The sequence below is a fragment of the Aethalodelphis obliquidens genome, unplaced genomic scaffold (assembly GCF_003676395.1).
Source record: "Aethalodelphis obliquidens isolate GAN/ISIS:26980383/991018 unplaced genomic scaffold, ASM367639v1 scaffold3, whole genome shotgun sequence".
Taxonomy (NCBI): domain Eukaryota; kingdom Metazoa; phylum Chordata; class Mammalia; order Artiodactyla; family Delphinidae; genus Aethalodelphis; species Aethalodelphis obliquidens.
Window position 1 is genome coordinate 33898259 of NW_020837947.1, and position 5900 is coordinate 33904158.

Below are 5900 nucleotides of genomic sequence, written 5' to 3' on the forward strand. Positions count from 1 at the left end.
AGGTTGGTAATTTAGACAAAATTCCAAAAGATAAAAAAAAATTCAATTTATCTCTGGGGTACGGTGGATAATTTTGCTCTTTGTTCTTTGGCTTTCTCATTTGCAAAAGGGATAAGATAATAGTACCTACACAGAGAGTTGTTGTGAAGCTTAAATAACGTAATCCATGTAAAAGCTATAGCTGTTTAACACACTTTTTTTTTTTTTAAACAAAGCAAACGGAAAAACCAAAAGGCAAAGCAACCCCAGGCCCCAGGATGGGTGGCGCGGGGCGGGTAGGAGCTCCTGCGGCTCTGGGGATGAGCGGTGGGCGCCAGAGGGCGCGGCTGCGCTTGCGTGACGTCCTGCCGCTCGGCGGCCGGAGCACGTTCCGCACGACGCACTTCACCGACGCTCTCGCGCAGCCCCTTGCCTGTGAGGGCCGAGCAGGCCTGGGTCAGGCTGTCGCGCCCTCCCGATCTTGGAGGTGCAGTCCCTGGACGCAGTTTGGATGTCGCGGATCCCGAGGCAAGTCTCAACGTCCTGCTTGCTGGCCAGCACCAGGATGGGGACGCCGCCCAGCGCCTCGCTCGTGACCATCTTCTCCAACGCTTGTACTCAGTCTCTCCTCCGTGGAGCCCATGACACAGAGAACGCCGTGGCCCTCTGCTTGGTCCTTGTACCACAAAGACTGCAGCTCTTCCTGCCCCCTGCTAAGCCGCACAGCAGGAGGCGAGGCTTTTCAACGTCCACAGTGCCGATGTTTAGACCCACGGTGGTGGTGATTTTGGACAGACTCCTCCCCTTGGAGTTCTTATGAAACCGGGTTTTTGACCGCTCCAGGACAGTAGTCCTCACGGCATTGTCCAGACCCAGGATCAGGATGCAGTACTGGTCCTTCAGAAGCATGTCCTTATACAGGTCTGACATCCTGCACCCACCCCTGGCCACCGGAGCCACCGCGTGCCTGACGCACAGACCCTGCGCCTGACGGCACGTGGGCCGTCCCAAGCACAGTTCTGAGTACACGGTAAGAATTCAATCAGTGTGAGCCACCATCGTATAACCTGGTATCTTTATTTCACTATACATAAATGTTGATGGAGTGTATATTTATTCATTTACTTAACATATATTTACCACTTAACTGCCATAGGAACTTTGGGGAGAGGTAATGAACAAATCAGCCGTCGTGAAGCTTATGTTATAGCGGGGGGAGGGAAATAATAAACAATCGAATAAGATTTATAATGTGTCAGAGAAAGATTACTGCTATGAAGAAAAATAAACGGGGAGCGGATCAGGAGTGCGAAGAAGTGCTGCTATTTTAAGTGATGTAAGGACTCACTGATGAGGTGGCATTTGAACAGAGATCTGAGGTAAAGAATGTTATTCAGCATGTTAGCAGAAAATGTGTTAATTAAATTCAGTATTACAATCTCCAAAAGTTTGATACTATTTATAACTCAAGCAGATAACTAAGCCTTTTGCCCAATGAAGAAAAAATTACCTTGAATCAAGTAGATTAATTCAGTTGTTCAGGAGAGAGTTTATACTGTATATTAAAAATATATATTGGTCTAGCCTGGAAATCTTCCTTTTTCTTGCCTTTTAGCTTGTCTTGTGATTTTTTTGTTTGTTTGTTTAAGGTCAGGCATGAGGTAATAGGAATTATAAACAGGCCCTTAGCGTGAGGTTCTATGTTAATCTGGCTAGAAGTTGGGCTGTGTTTAATGTTTGCTCTAGCCGTAGGTGCCACTGGCTTCAGATTCCTGGAGTGTACTTGTTTTTGTCTCCCTGTTTTTGGAAGCTTCCCTAAGAATTCCTCCTTAGACAAAGTCCGCACGTTGCAGCTCTTTCAGTGTTATCTATCTATCTTGTTATTATACTGGAGTCCTGTTGGCGTGGTAGTAGGGTGTGTGGGTGGAAAAGTGATCTATAATCTTATGATTAAAAGTCAGTCATGGGCTTCCCTGGTGGCACAGTGGTTGAGAGTCTGCCTGCCGATGCAGGGGACGCGAGTTCGTGCCCCGGTCCGGGAAGATCTCACATGACGCGGAGCGGCTAGGCCCATGAGCCATGGCCGCTGAGCCTGCGCGTCCGGAGCCTGTGCTCCACAACGGGAGGGGCCACAACAGTGAGAGGCCCCAGTATCGCAAAAAAAAAAAAAAAAAAAGTCAGTCATTTAGTGGGCCTGTGTCCCTGGGTTTTGACTTTCATAAGTGTTTCTTTGCTTTCTCCTTTTCCCCTTAGGTGAGACAGGAAGGCTAGAGGGAGCTGGAGTTGGGTGAAGACCCTTCCTTCTACCTAGGGTAAATTGCTGGTAGAGTCTTTTTCCCTGGAGAGCAGGCCTTTGTTATAGAGAATGCTCCAGATGTATTTCAAAATGATGACTTTTCCTCCGCCTGCCAGAGCCAGGATGGGATAGTTCATAGCTCTTCACTGAAAACCTGGAGGGTTCCCAGAATGAAAACCAATGAAAGTATAGGAGCAAGATCTTATTTTTAAAAGAATAATTATTGACATATAGCTTATTAGAGATATGCACAAATCATAAGTGTACAGCTCAATAAATTTTCACCAAGAGAAAATACCCATATAACCAGCAACCTGATCAAGAAATAGAACATTGGCAGCATCCCAGAACCCCACTAATGACCACTTCCGGTCACTATGCTTTCCAAGGTAATCATTATCCTAACTTCTCACAGTATAGATTAGTTTTGCCTATTTTTGAGCTTTATATAAATGAAATCATAAAGAAGGAATTCTTTTGTGTTTGGCTTTATTTCAATCAACATAATGTTTGTAAGATTAAACTGTGCTCTTACATGTAGAAGGAGTTCATTCACTCTCATTACTGCATAGCATTTCATTGTATGAATGTAAGATCATTTATTCATTCATTCTGCTGTTATGAACCTTTGAATTGTTTCCTTTTTTACTTTATTAAGGAGAGTGCTGCTATGCACTAGTGTACATGCCTTTTCGTGAACATATGTAGTTGTTTCTCCTAAGTGTATATCCGAGTTTATATCTAGGAGTGGAATATACACGTTTGTCACTAGTAGGTATTGAATGCCAAATAGACGTGCAAGTGTCTGTAACACTTTAAACATATGAGACTTTGAGTCACTCCACATGCTCACCAATACTTGCTATGATCAGTCTTTTTCCATTTAGCCATTTTTGTGCATGTTATGTGAAAACAGCAGCTGATAAAATGTAAAACCTACCTGTTAGTTTTGAATATTGGCTGCATGGCAGTCTTGAACTCCGAGTTTTGTCTCTTCAGCACCTTGATATTTTCAGAAGTTCTCTGTGGGTTCTCTGCCTCTGTTCAGTTGCCCCCTGACTAGACCCATTTTCCAGAACTTTGGTCTCTCACTGTGTTCCAGAAATTGGCAGATTCCCTGAAGGAAGTATGTTTTCCATCTCCTTTTTTTTTTTTTTCTTTTTGTGGCTTGAAACAACAATCATCATTTTGTTATCTCTCACAGTTTCTGTGGGTAAAAAATTTGAAAAGATTCAACTCAGGGTATTGCATGAAGTTGCAGGCAGTGATGTGAAGCAAGAACAGTGGAATCTGCAACAGCTGGGCACTGGCTCTTCATGTAATCTTGGGGCCTCTCTCTTCATGTAGTCTTGAGTACCTCCATATGGATTCTGCATGTGGTCTAGTTTGGGCTTCTTACAGCATGCTGGCCTCAGGGCGGTTGGACTGCTTATGTGGTGGCTGTAGGACCTGGCTCCTCAAGTTCTGTGCTTCAGCAGTTCTCCAGCACCTTCAAAATTGTATGTGTGTGTGTGGTATATACATACATACATATAGACATATGTATATATGTATGTATATATACATATACATGCATGTATATATCACACATCATAAACAGAAGTAGAAATAGAAGTCCTATTTGATGAGTCTTATTTATTTGTTCTTAGGAACACTTGTAAGGGTTTCTCTGAAACAAAAAATGATTTTTGCTATTTGATTCGTTTGCTTGTTTTTTAAGAGAGAAAATTCTGGCCAGTGTAGTCTCTAAACATTATATCTCTTCCACAGGAGAATCAATATAGAATAAGCTAGTCTGAAATTTGTGGATTTCCAATTCTAAATAGAGTGTCATGAATTCATGCTTAAAGCTTTTGGTATAACCCATTTTCAGAAGTGTTGAGGACAGCACTTATAATACACGGTATACATCAAATGCCCTGCATTGATCTACAGTTTAGTAGAAAGGCAGACGGATAAATGCATTGACATCATTTTGTCATCCACAAACATATCACTAAATGTATTTCTGAAAGTATTGAAAAGAGCAGTGTGTACTGTCATTTTATGAAATGTACTGCATTTGTATTGAGAACTGATGGGGAAAAGAAAATAATCCACTGTGAATGTGCTTTAACCAAGAGACTGGATTTTTCTCAAAACAAAAAAGCAAAAAACAGTAAAGTAGTTGCCTTAAGGTCACAACACTCAAAGAAGTGGTGAGTCATCAAAACAAAACTAAGATAAATCATCAGGAGGAAGAAAATGTCGAAAGACAAATATAGAATTATTTTTGTTCCTTTGGTTTTTTATTTTTCCAAATAAATTACTTGCAATTTAACCAAGGTCTACTCAAAGGGTAGAGAATTGTTCTGTGATTTTTTTAAAAGAGCAAATATTACATGATGCTGTTATCAAACTTCTAACCCCAACCATATTTAAGTTGCTAAAAATTTAAAGCATGCTTTACTGTGTGAATGGCTACACCAAATAACAGATTTTCAGTTGTAGCGAAAACAGCCTTATATTGGAAGAAGATGCCATCTAGGATTTTTATAGCTAGAGAGGAGACATTAATTCCTGGCCTAAAAGCTTCAAAGGACAGACTGACTCCCTTGTTAGGGCCTAATGCACCTGGGGACTTTAAATTGAACCCAGTGCTCACTTACCGTTCTGAAAAATCCTAGGGCCCTTCAGAATTATGCTCAATCTACTCTGCCTGTGCTCTATAAATGGAATAACAAAGCCTGGATGACAGCACATCTGTTTACCTCATGATTTACTACATATTTGAAACCCACTGTGGAGACCTATTGCTCAGAGGAGAGATTCCTTCCAAAATATTACTGCTCATTGATGATGCACCTGGTCACCCAAGAGCTCTGATGAAGGTGAGAATAATGAGAATAATGTTTTCATGCCTGCTAACACAATATCCATTCTACAGCCCACGGATTAAGGAGTGATTTTGATTTTCAAGTCTCATGATTTAACAATATATTTCATAAGACTATAGCTGCCATAGATAGTAATTACTCTGATGGACTGGGGTAAAGTAAATTAAAAACCTTCTGGGAAGAATTCACCATTCTAGATGTCATTAAGAAAATCCGTGATTCACGGGAAGAGGTCAAAATATCAGCAATAACAGGAGTTGGGAAGAAGTTGATCTAACCCTCATGAGTGACTTGGAGGGGTTCAAGACTTCACTGGAGGAGATAACCGCAGATGAAGTGGAAATAGCAAGAGAATTGGAATTAGAAGTGGAACCTGAAGATGCAATTGAGTTGCTTGCAATCTCATGATAAAACTTGAATGGATGAAGAATTGCTTTTTATGGATGAACAAAGAAAGTGGTTTCTTGGGATGGAATCTACTCCTGGTGAAGGTGCTGTGAAGATTGTTGAAATGGCAACAAAGGATTTGTAATATTTCATAAACTTACTTAATAGAGCAGCAGCAGGGTTTGAGAGGAGTGACTCCAGTTTTGAAAGTTTTATTATGGGTCAGATGTTATCAAATGGCATTGCATGCTACAGAGACATTGTTCGTGAGAGGAAGAGTCAATAGATGTCGCAAACTTCACTGGTGTCTTATTTTAAGAAATTACCGCAGCCATCCCAGCCCTCAGCAGCCACCACCCTGA

General features: G+C 41.5%; 1 pseudogene; it reads right to left on the reverse strand.

Moving 5' to 3' along the window:
- Nucleotides 1-205: 205 nt before the first annotated feature.
- On the reverse strand, nt 206-4186 carry LOC113606394 (ADP-ribosylation factor-related protein 1 pseudogene; annotated as a pseudogene).
- Between the last annotated feature and the right edge of the window lie 1714 nt (nt 4187-5900).